This window comes from Haliotis rufescens, unplaced genomic scaffold (genome assembly GCF_023055435.1).
Source record: "Haliotis rufescens isolate VD_foot unplaced genomic scaffold, xgHalRufe1.0.p SCAF_2, whole genome shotgun sequence".
In the NCBI taxonomy this organism is placed as follows: domain Eukaryota; kingdom Metazoa; phylum Mollusca; class Gastropoda; order Lepetellida; family Haliotidae; genus Haliotis; species Haliotis rufescens.
Genome location: NW_025963890.1, coordinates 51,246,952 through 51,261,576, shown reverse-complemented (window position 1 = coordinate 51,261,576; position 14,625 = coordinate 51,246,952). Strand labels below are relative to the sequence as shown.

The 14,625-nt window shown below is 42.6% G+C and overlaps 1 protein-coding gene across 3 annotated transcripts in view; it reads left to right on the top strand.

The window, feature by feature from the left end:
• The first annotated feature begins 12,708 nt into the window (after positions 1-12,708).
• The window catches only part of LOC124114346, a 47,131-nt gene continuing 45,214 nt past the window's right edge, over positions 12,709-14,625 (top strand). The window contains exon 1 of one of the 3 annotated variants that reach the window (XM_046474862.2): positions 12,709-13,182. The gene's annotated coding sequence lies outside the window, so the exon portion shown is untranslated. Of the gene's footprint in view, positions 13,183-13,397; positions 13,516-14,625 lie in introns of those variants that run through there. The other 2 variants (XM_046474858.2, XM_046474861.2) reach the window with 2 other exon arrangements.

Below are 14,625 nucleotides of genomic sequence, written 5' to 3'. Positions count from 1 at the left end.
ACCAGCACACAGGCAGTAATTTGTCTCCCAACTTGGGTCAGCTAACCTGCATTTTAGGTGAATGAAAATAGAAGCAATTGGTTCTCATGCCAGTCATGACATGCATGTTGCGCTGTCGAGGTCGTTGTCATGATGACGCTGCTTTGGAATCCCGTGGTCAGCAAACTGCGTTAACAAACGACCTTGTGGTTAGCCCACCGCTCTTCTGTTTTGATCAACGTTCTACGGAGCTAATTACAAAGCTCACTTGGTCGGACTGGTGAAAAAACGGAGATAAAATACCAGTTGTTTTTTTTCAGAGCGACGGGTCGCAATTAACGCTCCCGAGAGAGCTCACATGAAAAAATTGGATTACGTGTGCCAGGGCAGCTTCTGACTCACACAAAGACCAGGCTGAGCGCGGTCGAAATTGACGAACGTGATTTGTGACGGTATAGAAACAAAAGAAAACCTTCCGTCCTTGGAGATCAATTTTCCTCGAGCTGAATTCTGTGACAAAAGTAGCAGTTTCGTGAGATGCGATGACAGTTTCATTGTTGTTGATTTATATCAAATGGTGCGTGTACCACGATCGATAACAGCAGGGGATACAGTAGTATTTGTATTTCTTCTTTTATTTAGAATGGGAACTTACCAATATTGGAATAACAGCTGGTTGTGTATGTGACGAATTATGTTGTGTGAAATGTCAAACAGATACTTGTTGCCAGTACATGGGGAACAACATGTTCTTGTCGTTCTTCAAATGGAGGGTCTGCCCAGTTAAGCATTTGTGATCCGGATCAGAAGGATGTCTTTGCTTTAAAATAAAGACAAAACGTGGAGTAACCCGTGGCGGATTGGAAAAATGCTTTGGCAACAGACACTTACAGAGAATCTAGGCTGGATAACAGAAACGCAGACAGAATAGACTGAATAACCGCATACACTTTCAGGCAGGCTAAACTGGATAACTGAAACCTAGACAGACTAAACTGGATAACCGCAAACACTTTGAGACAGGCTAAACTGGATAACCGAAACACTTACAGACTAAACTGGATAACCGAAACACTAACAGACTAAACTGGATAACCGAAACACTAACAGACTAAACTGGATAACCGAAACACTAACAGACTAGACTGGATAACCGCAAAGACTTTGAGACAGGCTAAACTGGATAACCGAAACACTTACAGACTAGACTGGATAACCGAAACACTAACAGACTAGACTGGATAACCGCAAAAACACTTTGAGACAGGCTAAACTGGATAACCGAAACACTTACAGACTAGACTGGATACCCGCAAACACTGACGGACAATCGAGCATAGATGTCCGTATACATCTACAGATAGACGAGGTGGGATACCCGCAAACACTTACACTGTCAGACAATCGAGCACAGATGTCCGCATACACCTACAGATAGACGAGGTGGGATACCCGCAAACACTGACAGACAATCGAGCATAGATGTCCGCATACAACTACAGATAGACAAGGTGGGATACCCGCAAACACTGACAGACAATCGAGCATAGATTTCCGCATACAACTACAGATAGACGAGGTTGGATAACCGCAAACACTTACAGACAATCGAGCATAGATTTCCGCATACAACTACAGATAGACGAGGTTGGATAACCGCAAACACTTACAGACAATCGAGCACAGATTTCCGCATACAACTACAGATAGACGAGGTTGGATAACCGCAAACACTTACAGACAATCGAGCACAGATTTCCGCATACATCTACAGATAGACGAGGTTGGATAACTGCAAACACTTCTAGGCTGACTAGGCCGTCCGGTCTTGTTCCCTCTGCCAGTCTATGTCCAGGCGTTGGCATTAGAGCTTTCTGTGATACTGATATATTGTCTCCGTGGAACAAGGGCAATAAACGATTGCAACACAGATGATAAAACTGGACAAAGTGCTAATGGAAAGACCTCATTCCACCTTGCTAGAAATACAAATAAACCCACGTCTAGTCTATATTTTATACACACGGAAGAAATTGAAGTGTGTTTAACAGGCATAGTGAACCCCCTGGAATTCTGGGGCAGCTTAAAAATAAGTTTCTTGTATCCAAGCTTGTCATCACAGGAGCTTCAAAATGAGGAAAGAATAGTTGGGGGCACGGATGGCCAGGTCGTCTTAGGCGCCGCGATTCGCTGTGCAGAGTTGTGTCCCACGGGCACGCCAGAAACCTATGATTTTGGGTTCGAATCCCGGTTCGCCCCGATCATGTTTCTAGGTTTGTCAGCACCATACCCGTGCTCGTGAGTTTCTACGAAGTGGTAAACGTCTGAGACCTGCATCACTTCGGGCTTTCCTCCCACATTAAGCTGACACACCGCGATATAACTCAATACTGTTAAACGCGGTGTTAAACCCAACTCACTCACTCTAAATAGTTTGTCTGGCCCAGGCTTACATGCCACCGTACTGAGGCTAATTTTGCACAATAACATTTTAAAAAGTATTTATTTAAAAACAGGTCTTTCTTGCCCATTTTGGTAGCCAATTTCGATCACTGATACATCGCATTTTGGACAGCGAGACATTGAAATGTGGTCGATATTTGGAACGTTGAATATATGAATTGAAAAACTTAGTGAAAGGTATTGTATCTGTATATATGTCTGAAGTATTCCTTGATTCTTGAACTTTCGTTTATTATTGTCAGGATAGAATAGCAATAACCCAAAACCGACCACGTGTTGGAATCCACAACCAACCATATATTTTAGGAAAACCGTTTCAAATTCTAATAATTTACACAGCTTCTGTTGCTTTTGTTTTAATTTTATAGGTTTCGAACATGTAACTTGTGTTGGTCGACATAATAATTATCAACAGACAGGCATCGGGCTACCAGACGGTGACATCGTCTACAAGTACCAAGCTCCGAGTACACCATTTCAAGAGATTTCTGGAACGTGGGTATTCCGTCTTGTTTCTATTTCATCCAACGTTGAGATAACACGCCGTGATATGACTGGAATATTGTTCAAAGCGGCGTTAAACCAACTTGACTCACTCACTCTTAGCATGTGTAGCGGTCATAAAATTTCCGAGTCCCGTGATGGGATTCGAACCACGGACCTTTGATCAGAGGCCGGACGCCTTGTCCACAAGACCAAAGAGGTTAACCCTCGTCAGCAAGCTGACAAGGTAAGGATGTCATCTGTGGGATGACTCCAAGCCCTGCTACACATGGAATGAATGATCATGATCAGCTGCAGTCAAATATGGTCAGGTGAGGTGAGGTGAAACGAGGTTTAAGGTCGCGTCCAAGATTATTGCACTTATATAGCGACGTGCATGTACGTTTGTGTGTGGCTGCTTGTACTAGTCCGGACTGATGCCGATTTATAGTGCTAGCTCACTGAGATACCATGCCGCAGTTTAACATGAATACCCCACTCAGACACAGTATACTGACTCCGAGCCGACCAGTCCTTGTTTTAGCCCCTTAATGCCGAGCGCCAGACAGGGTAACAACAAGTACCATCTTTTAACGTCTTTTGGTATGACGCGGTCGGGGATCGAACCCCGGACCTTCCGCTCTTCGGGCGGATGCTCTACCGCTAGACCACGGAGGCGGTCCAAATATGGTCAGTGTTGGGTTCTTCGGCACTGTATGAATAAAGCACAACACCGTGGACATTTCGAAAACACAGCTCTATGGATGCAGACATGTCACAACGCTGGTAAGTTGCCAGATAAATGCCTCTATTTAGCAAAGTGGAGAACAACCAGGCCACCGACATGTTAAAGTTCACAACGCCATACTGCAACACGATTTAACATTCAGCCGTCGACCACTGCCAGACCTATTCCTGGATACAAGACTACAGGGAGTGTGTGTGGTCGGCACATCTAGGTGCCCCACGTGGAAAACATCCGTACGTTGCACTGTCGGTTTCCAGTTTGACTTTGCTTCTAGACGTCTTTGCATACAAATGCCGCAACTGTTGCAGGCCAGGATGAGCTCCTATGCTGGAAACGACTTATACTGTGGAGGTGTGCCCGTTCTCGACGATGTAAGTAACACGCCGAATCATGTTCCAAAAGGAATTATATGGAGGGAGATATACGTGTGTACAACCAAATACTAAAGGTTAAACTGATATATTTACCGCCAGGTAAATGTACCCTGTAAAAATAGATATGGAAGATACAACATTTAAAGTAAATCCGCCAAGTGTTATTCATGGACTGGTCAGCCTCCCATGTGAGCCATGTCTGTTGACAAATAGATCTCGCACAAGATCCATATCGAAAACGTGACACTTAGCTGAGGTCATGTTAAACATTATCCCAAGAACTTAAAATAAATGTCATTTTGAAATAATCTAAATAATCTTTCATTTAGGTTGTTCACTCTCTCAACCAGATCATCAGTATCATCGTCTGTTAAAACTTGTTGACATGTTCGACCAACTATAATTTGTTAGCTTGCGTTATAAATATTACATTATATGTATTCAACGGCACACTCATAACGTGTTATGAGCTGATGCTTTCCATGGTGGTATGTACTGTACGACAAAAGTCCACACAGAATCAATAACCCACGGTAAGGCTGGTGTATAAGCTTCAACAACCAACTACTGTCTGATCTTGGTATTGAACCGATGTTTGCAGGAAGAATATTGATGAAAGATACCTTAAAATATACTACTCAAAGAGGTTAAAGGACACCGATGTTTTCATATGACTGGTTAATCTGTCACTGTTGGTGGGTATTGCTCACACATCCTTACATTTGTAGATGTTCTTTAACTTGTTTTGAGTAGTATATATCATGATGATTTCCTTTCCTTTAGTTTACTGCTGCGAAACGCGTATTTGTGCACCATGTCCCCATTGACTACATTGACAAAGGTTAAGGTTGAGATTTAAGAAAAGATCGCATTGTAGTTTGAGGTCGATGAACCCCGGTAACTGTTAGAATCTCTGGTATTATTGAAGCCCCAAAGAAGTATCCACGCTGTTAGGTTTATTCCCCACATGGGGACGATATGTGAAGCCGTACTGCAGGCTGTGCTTCTGCACAAACGTTAACGCTAACTCACCCTGCCTCTGGCTCACATCTGCGGAACTGCTGCCTTCAGACAGAGATTTAACATTGTTGTGACGTGTTTGATTTTGTATTGCATGGTGGACGTTCCGACCAATGATGTAAGCACTTTAACTACGACTGTTACATTTGCGGGATGTATTGATTAATTTGAATATAAACAGCAATCTGTTACAAGCTGCTACGTTACTAGATGTAACATGATATTTATTTCCCCGGTAACTGGTTCTACCGGATTTATTTTGCACGTAAATAATGTCCCAAGAAGCTGTAATTCAAGGAAATATATTGATGGCGTAGGAAAATTTTCATCTTCATCTTCATCTTCCTCCCAATCCTCATCCCCATCTTCATCTTCATTCTTATCCTCATCTCCATCTTCATCTTCTTTCTAATCCTCATCTGCATCTTCATTCATATCCTCATCCTCATCCTCATTCTCATCCTCATCCTCATCTTCATCTTCATTCTTATCCTCATCTGCATCTTCATTCATCTCCTCATCCTCATCTTCATTCTCATCCTCATCCTCATTCTCATCCTCATCTTCATCTTAATTCTAATCCTCATCTTCATCTTCATTCGTATCCTCATCTTCATCTTCATTCGTATCCTCATCTTCATCTTCATTCATATCCTCATCCTCATTCTCATTCTCATCCTCATCCTCATCTTCATTCTTATCCTCATCTGCATCTTCATTCATATCTTCATCCTCATCCTCATTCTCATCCTCATCCTCATTCTCATCCTCATCTTCATCTCCATTCTCATCCTCATCTTCATCTTCATTCTAATCCTCATCTTCATCTTCATTCGTATCCTCATCTTCATCTTCATTCGTATCCTCATCTTCATCTTCATTCATATCCTCATCCTCATTCTCATTCTCATCCTCATCTTCATCTTTATCTTCATTCTCATTCTCATCCTCATCCCCATCCTCATCCTCATCCTCATCTTCATTCGTATCCTCAGCTTTATCTTCATTCATATCCTCATCCTCATCCTCATCTTCATCTTCATCCTCATCCTCATCCTCATCCTCATCTTCAGCTTCAGCTTCATTCTTATCCTCATCCTCACCTTCATCTTTATCTTCATTCATATCCTCATCCTCACCTTCATCTTTATCTTCATTCTTATCCTCATCTTCATCCTCATCCTCATTCTCATCCTCATCCTCATCTTCATCTTCATTCATATCCCCATCCTCAATCGCATCCTCATCCTCATCTTCATCTTTATCTTCATTCTCATCCTCATCCCCATTCTCATCCTCATCCTCATCTTCATTCGTATCCTCATCCTCATCTTCATCTTTATCCTCATCCTCATCTTCATCATAATCCTCATCCTCACCCTCATCTTCAGCTTCAGCTTCATTCTTATCCTCATCTTCATCTTCATTCTTATCCTCATCCTCATCCACATCTTCATCTTTATCTTCATTCTTATCCTCATCTTCATCTTCATTCTTATCCTCATCCTCATCTTCATCTTCATCTTCATCCTCATCTTCAGCTTCAGCTTCATTCTTATCCTCATCCTCATCTTCATCTTCATCCTCATCCTCATCCTCATCCTCATCTTCAGCTTCAGCTTCATTCTCATCCTCATCCTCATCCACATCTTCATCTTTAATCTTCATTCTTATCCTCATCTACATCTTCATTCTTATCCTCATCCTCATCCACATCTTCATCATCATTTTCGTGTTTGTGTAACACCACAGCAAGCAAAATTGAAGGTTTATCACAGCGGCGATTAAATAATGATAGCACATAGCACATAGTGGCTGATACTATGAGTAACGTCCCACACGAGGACACACAATTATAGTCACCGAACCCGATCTACTCAGTTTACTTATATTTTACAACCATTTCTCTGGGTCCTTTCTAACCCCGAATCCTATATTCTGTGACTCTCGCTGGTGCAGAATAATCGAAGGGTTACGTGACATTCCTGCTTCACCCGCAGACATGTTGATTCACATAACTCATGTGTACAATTAACAAATTGCCATTAAATATTAACAAGTGTTCAAGTGAAGGCACTGGCGATATTGATGATTTATCTGAATAGCTACTGCCACGAACCGGTAGGTGACAGTTATTTGCTTTGGTCGCTAACCATCTGGTATTTATGGTATATTAAATGAAGGGAAAGTATGCAGAGGTTTCTAATTCACATATAACGAGTACCGTCGTTTGGAGGAACATGTCCTCCCTTGACTTCTACGACACCGTGTGTCACGTCTCCTGTGATGGTGATGCATTGGCGCTGTCACACATCTGCATTGCTGTATAATGGAATAGTGTTTCAAGAGTCTATTTTCTACATAACTGCCAAATGGTGAACACATCTCTTATTAATTGATTTCGAAAGTTTGAATGATTGCTTGTTGAATGACCAAAGCTTCACTCATGTGTCCTCTCATTCACCGATGTAAGCATAAAGTTCAGTGTATAACTGCAAAAATGGCACACTCCTGCAGAACTACATACATGTGCAGGCCAAACGCTGCTGGAAATAAAAATTAACATATTTTCCCTTTTCTCAATATTTGAGTGTTAGGAAAGTTTCTACGAGTGATGAAAAATCGATAGCATATTCTTTGCTAACAACTAGCGGACATTGGAGGTATGAGGCTGGTCAAGTATTGTTTGTAAGCGTCAAGAGACAAGGAAAAAGACTCATGTCTGGCAATGTTAGGGCCGTGTTTGTTTTGTAAACTCCTGGCTGTGTTTTTAAACATAATCTCTATTAACAGCATGTTACTGTAATGACAATCCTTACCATTATCTGGATCTATTTCACTGTGGCAGATAGTCCCAAATCCCTTGAACGCACCAGTGGTAACCATTCATTCAAGCATGTGTCATTATCAATACTCAGTCAAAACAATTAAATATTGTCCATTGAAAACAGTTACAGTATAGCCAGTTGTTCGTCTTGTGGTTCCACAGGGCACCACAGATCGGTGTGCGGAGTTCAGTCACCAGGACGTGAATCCCATATTCCAGTTAAACATAATGAGTTTGTTGATACCATACCCGTGTGTGTGGGTTTCACCACAGTAGTAAACACCTACAACCTTCGCCATGGTATTCCCAGCATCATTAGTGTGTGAGTGAGTTGGGTTCAACGCCGCTTTGAACAGTGTTCCAGTTATAACACGGTTTGTCAGTTTAGTGTTGGAGGAAAGCCAATAGTGATGCAGGTCTCAGAAGTTTGATTTTTTTTCGCGAAAGACACGAACCCGGGTTTTGGTGCTGACAAACCTAGAAACATGATTCCCCAACGTTAAGATGACACACCCCGGTTTATTGTTGGAAGTGCATTAAAGGCTACTCTTTTAAAGATTTACTTTTACCTTCCCTTTGTTTCAGTTAATCTCATCAATCATCTTAAGTCAATGATCATGTGCACTCACGGTACCGGAATTGTTCATATTTCACATATCATTAATTCTACCTAATTGCGCAAAACATGTCACCTGAAAGCGAAATCCACTTTAGTCGCTAATACTGGACTCCGAGAGATGCCACGTCTTCAAAGCCCAGATAGAGTTTCCCGTAATGTGAAACTCAAGCTAAATCACCCATGGGCCAAACTGAGTCTACTATATGGTATTCTATGAAACCTCATCTCTGTAATATTGTCTTTCAAATTAATATTTCCATCAATATTTTACGCTGGTAGTGTCAGATGACAAACAGTGGTGATTAAGCTGACTTAACCGTCGGCCCGATGTACAAGGCGCTGCCACACACTTCGTGTCGACGTCATAATGTCAGACGGGCAGAAGGCGCTCTTACAGACTTGTTGGTGTAGCAATGTAGACGTGTCAGACGGGCAGAAGGCGCTCTTACAGACTTGTATCACTGTAGACGTCATATTGTCAGACGAGCAGAAGGCGCTCTTACAGACTTGTATCACTATGTACGTCATATTGTCAGACGAGCAGAAGGCGCTCTTACATACTTGTAGCACTGTAGACGTCATATTGTCAGACGAGCAGAATGCGCTCTTACAGACTTGTAGCACTGTAGACGTCATATTGTCAGACGAGCAGAAGGCGCTCTTACAGACTTGTATCACTGTGTACGTCATATTGTCAGACGAGCAGAAGGCGCTCTTACAGACTTGTAGCACTGTAGACGTCATATTGTCAGACGGGCAGAAGGCGCTCTTACATACTTGTAGCACTGTAGACGTCATATTGTCAGACAAGCAGAAGGCGCTCTTACAGACTTGTATCACTGTAGACGTCATATTGTCAGACAAGCAGAAGGCGCTCTTACAGACTTGTATCACTGTAGACGTCATATTGTCAGACGGTCAGAAGGCGCTCTTACAGACTTGTATCACTATAGACGTCATATTGTCAGACGGGCAGAAGGCGCTCTTACAGACTTGTAGCACTGTAGACGTCATATTGTCAGACGGGCAGAAGGCGCTCTTACAGACTTGTATCACTATAGACGTCATATTGTCAGGCGAGCAGAAGGCGCTCTTACAGACTTGTAGCACGGTAGACGTCATATTGTCGGACGAGCAGAAGGCGCTCTTACAGACTTGTAGCACGTTAGACGACATATTGTCAGGCGAGCAGAAGGCGCTCTTACAGACTTGTATCACTGTAGACGTCATATTGTCGGACGAGCAGAAGGCGCTCTTACAGACTTGTATCACTATAGACGTCATATTGTCAGACGGGCAGAAGGCGCACTTGCAGACTTGTAGCAATGTAGACGTCATATTGTCAGACGGGCAGAAGGCGCTCTTACAGACTTGTAGCACGGTAGACGACATATTGTCAGGCGAGCAGAAGGCGCTCTTACAGACTTGTATCACTGTAGACGTCATATTGTCGGACGGGCAGAAGGCGCTCTTACAGATTTGTATCACTATAGACGTCATATTGTCAGACGGGCAGAAGGCGCACTTGCAGACTTGTAGCAATGTAGACGTCATATTGTCAGACGAGCAGAAGGCGCTCTTACAGACTTGTAGCAATGTAGACGTCATATTGTCAGACGGGCAGAAGTCGCTCTTACTGATTCGTATCACTGTAGACGTCATATTGTCAGGTTAGCAGAAGGCGCTCTTACAGACTTGTAGCAATGTAGACGTCATATTGTCAGACGGGCAGAAGGCGCTCTTACAGACTTGTAGCACTGTAGACGTCATATTGTCAGACGGGCAGAAGGCGCTCTTACAGACTTGTATCACTGTAGACGTCATATTGTCAGGCGAGCAGAGGGCGCTCTTACAGACTTGGTGTTGCACTGCTGACATCATATTGTCAGACGGGCAGAAGGCGCTCTTACATACTTGTAGCACGTTAGACGACATATTGTCAGGCGAGTAGAAGAGGCTCTTACAGATTTGTATCACTGTAGATGTCATATAGTAAGACGAGCAGAAGGCGCACTTGCAGACTTGTAGCACTGTAGACGTCATATTGTCAGACGGGCAGAAGGCGCTCTTACAGACTTGTAGCACGGTAGACGACATATTGTCAGGCGAGCAGAAGGCGCTCTTACAGACTTGTATCACTGTAGACGTCATATTGTCGGACGGGCAGAAGGCGCTCTTACAGATTTGTATCACGGTAGACGTCATATTGTCAGACGGGCAGAAGGCGCTCTTACAGATTTGTATCACTGTAGACGTCATATCGTCAGACAGGCAGAAGGCGCTATCACAGATTTGTTGGTGTAGCAGTGTAGACGTCATATTGTCAGACGAGTACAAGGTGTTCTCACAGATTCATTGAAGTAGCTCTGTCGACCCTGTGTTCTCGGGCGTTCGTCACGTCCTACAGGAGTCTCTGGTGTCGACTGAACGGATACCATTTCATTTCTGACTCCATGATAACGACGAGCGAAACCCCTGCTGAATTGTGGCTTCAACAGTAACAAGTAATCCCCACATCATATCGGTTGCGTGTGCCCCGATAGTGCACACAGTGTCCTCAAATAAGTCATGTTAAGTAAAGTCGATTGTGTTCTATCTCTTTATTTGCATATGAATGACATTAAATGAAAGTGGTTTGAATCTGGCTGTTTGGGGAAACTACTTATAAAACAATCATTTATAATATAAGTCAGAACTCTTAGTTTGGTAGAACTGCTGGTTACTAATAAGTGGAAGGCAATGTACATGTTGTTTAGTGTCCATGTGCTCATTTGTGTCAGACCGCCTACGTGGCCTAGTGGTAAAGCGTCCGCCCCGGCCGCGTCATACCAAAAGACGTTAACAGATAGTACTTGTTGTTTCCCTGTCTGGCGCTCGGCATTAAGGGGCTAAAACAAGGACTGGTCGGCTTGGAGTCAGTACACTGTATCTGAGTGGGGTATTCATGTTAAACTGCGGCATGGTATCTCAGTGGGCTAGCACTATAAATCGGCATCAGTCCGGACTAGTACAAGCATCCACACACACACTCGTTGCTATAAAAGTGCAATAATCTTGGACGCGACGTTAAACCCCGCCTCGTTTGTGTCATTTATAATATTTTGTTGTTTTATTATTATTTTGCCTTACTTGGATTTTGTTGAGTAGCATCGTTGTCTTTAAATATCTAATTATTATCATCATCATTTCACTTTTCCAGTTGAATAAGTAAGTATGTTTACAGTGGAATAAGTCAGTAGAAATACTCTCACCCGTATTTATTGTTTTTTTAATAAATGTTTTAGACATTCTTGCTCATCATTTCTTGGGTGTAATATCCTCGCTCGTAAAATATTAAAATATGGTGGTTAGTTATAATCGTGCTGTACGGTTAGGGAGTGCAATGGTACGCTTGGTAACACTCCAACAATATCTCAATAAGATAAATGACGACAAGGATTCAAACTCGTTTGTTTGAGGTAATAACAGACCACACGACCTGCATGACTACATTTCGGTTACTCGGCGTTGAAGCAATGGTCTCAAATTGTAACCTCTCTTACAAGGAATGAACCAATCTAGACTGAATAATCTTTGAAAGGCAATTTAACCCACGTCTCAACCATCTCCTAATGAAATTCTTCTTCCCCAAACAAACACATGTTGGTTCGTTATGGCTTGAGTTAGAGACGTCAATACAGGCTGGACGGTGTGGCTTATTTCGTCTGCAAACATCGGCATCCCCATGTTATCGATTCTTACAACACCAAACATATTTGACAATTGTACAATGTAATTACGACGTGACGTTTGACGCAGCCACGCCCAGGCTTCTGACAACCCGTTCCTCAACAAATCACTTTATGTTGCAAATATTTAATATTTAACATCACTGCATCCGAGGGCTCCATTTCTTGACGGTTATCTGAAATTTGAATTTAATTGATGTTACGCTACTATCAGCTGTCCTGCCTGTCTCCCCGCCCCTGTGTGCCTCGCCCCATTCACAACACCCTCCCAACGGGAGGTTCCTTTGTTCTCACCACTGTAAGGCGGCCGACAGGAAAACTTGATTGTATGCAGGTTTCACCAATTTATTGATTAAGATTGTCATCTATAATGACCCATGAACACCCCGAGATCCTTTTGACGCTAACTAGCGACCTCCCTGCATCCCGACCCTGTTGTGTCCACAGCAACAGCACCGCAAGGCAACACAGTCAGTCGCACACGCTCCAAGAACAGAGGCAGCGGGCCGCTTGAGAACATTATTCTGCAACAGTTGTGGCTGCGACGCCTCTTGTACAGTTGCAGTGGTGTTCCTTGCTTGTAGACGCCGATGTTGTACGCTACAGATCTCTGTCTCATCCCGACCACGTGGTTGTTGCATCTCAAGTTTATAGCAAGGGGCGTGGCTAGTGATGCATGAACCGTAACTGCCAATCACTCATCAACCTTTGCTGCGTCAAATCTATCGGTGGTTCGGTGTTGTGTACACTGGGGTGCCGAGCCTGCAGTGAACGACGGATTCTCACAGAGCTTTTACTGTAAACCGTGTGTCCAGTACAGGAAGTACTGGTGGATGTCTACCCCTCATTGTGCAGGTGTCAGGAGTACTCGCACCTGCTGCACGTGTTAGTCACACCTTCGAATGTTCAGGTTGCCGAGTGACAGTTCAAACTGAATCAAGGTAAGTTTGGATATTACTTTTCAACCTTACAGCATCACGTCTCTTTTCTCGACAGTTTTTAAACATGATAGCTGGTCCAATGTTTTCACTTCCACCATTCGTGTTCATGTTTTGTCACGAATCATGTCTTTCATGTGTGGAATGCCATTGTTATTTGCCAAATCGATATTATGATAATTGAATTAGGGGTTATGTCCCCTGGTCATGTTGGTTCAAGTCATGCTCGATAACAACTTGGCTGAACGCTGTGTGTCAAATATCATCAAAATGCTGTCAACATACCTCATAAAGATCCGATAACGAGGGACTTGCATTTTAGAACCAGACACAAAAGTAAGTATGGGTGCTTCGTCCAAGATGAATGCTTATCACCACGTTTGCTATGTGTAACAACATGGGCCTTGTGTCATTCTACTACATCACATTGTGAACTCTATTCCCTTTCCTTATCGCATGCCCGATGTGTTTTTTATAAAGTCTTCAGTTAGTTGATAAAGTGAATCTGGGCGGCAAATGAATCGTCCACCTCGCTGACTTCGCTTGAAAATCAATCTCCTTATTCCATCTGAAGCCCGCTACACCGGCAACTAATTTAGATCTAAAAAGAGTTTTATGAAATCTCTCTGCTCAATGGGGACTTGTTTTTGTAGTTTATTACCCCACTGGGCCAGTGAAATATTTTGTCCTTAAATATTCTGAATCTAGATGATCCATTTAATCATGGTATCAATCTAAATAGAATCGACTTGAAACAGCTTTTCATTTTCGCCAGTTCATGAAGCAAATAGCGACATACGTATTCGTGAAATGGTTTTGTTTTGAAACATCTTACGAATATTTCTTCAATATTGATCCAGACAACTGCTGATAACCGTATGTGCATACACACCATCATCCCCGAACGGGACCTTTTGTGAAGCAAACTTACTAGGCAAATAACATGAATCCGATGACGCAACCCGCGTATTAGCGTTAGCTTAACAAACCTATCCCTCAATACCCATGTTAAAAGGGGTACACGGTTCCATTCAGAGCGTGGATAAAACTTCTTGATAGATGTACTATACATATTCCCATGAAGGTTACATCAATACTACAACAGTTGTATGGCCTACAAAACTAGGCAATTCATGGTTTATATTGATTTCTAAAGCTTAATATACAAAAGGTCCAGTCTTGTAGTACACCTCATGATGATTTATCGACACCATCTGTATCAGTTGATTCAGTGATGTACTGTGTGACTCTCGTTCTCTATTGTCAGGATCTGATTTCACTTTCGCTCCCTGTAACTGCGCATGCTTCTTGTTAACCTTAAACAAAAGAAATATCCGAATAATACGGCTTGATATGTTTAATATGTTAATATTCAGATAATATCTGTGTCATTGTGATATTTCATCCCAATTTAAATGATATATTGATATAGATTTTACCATATAG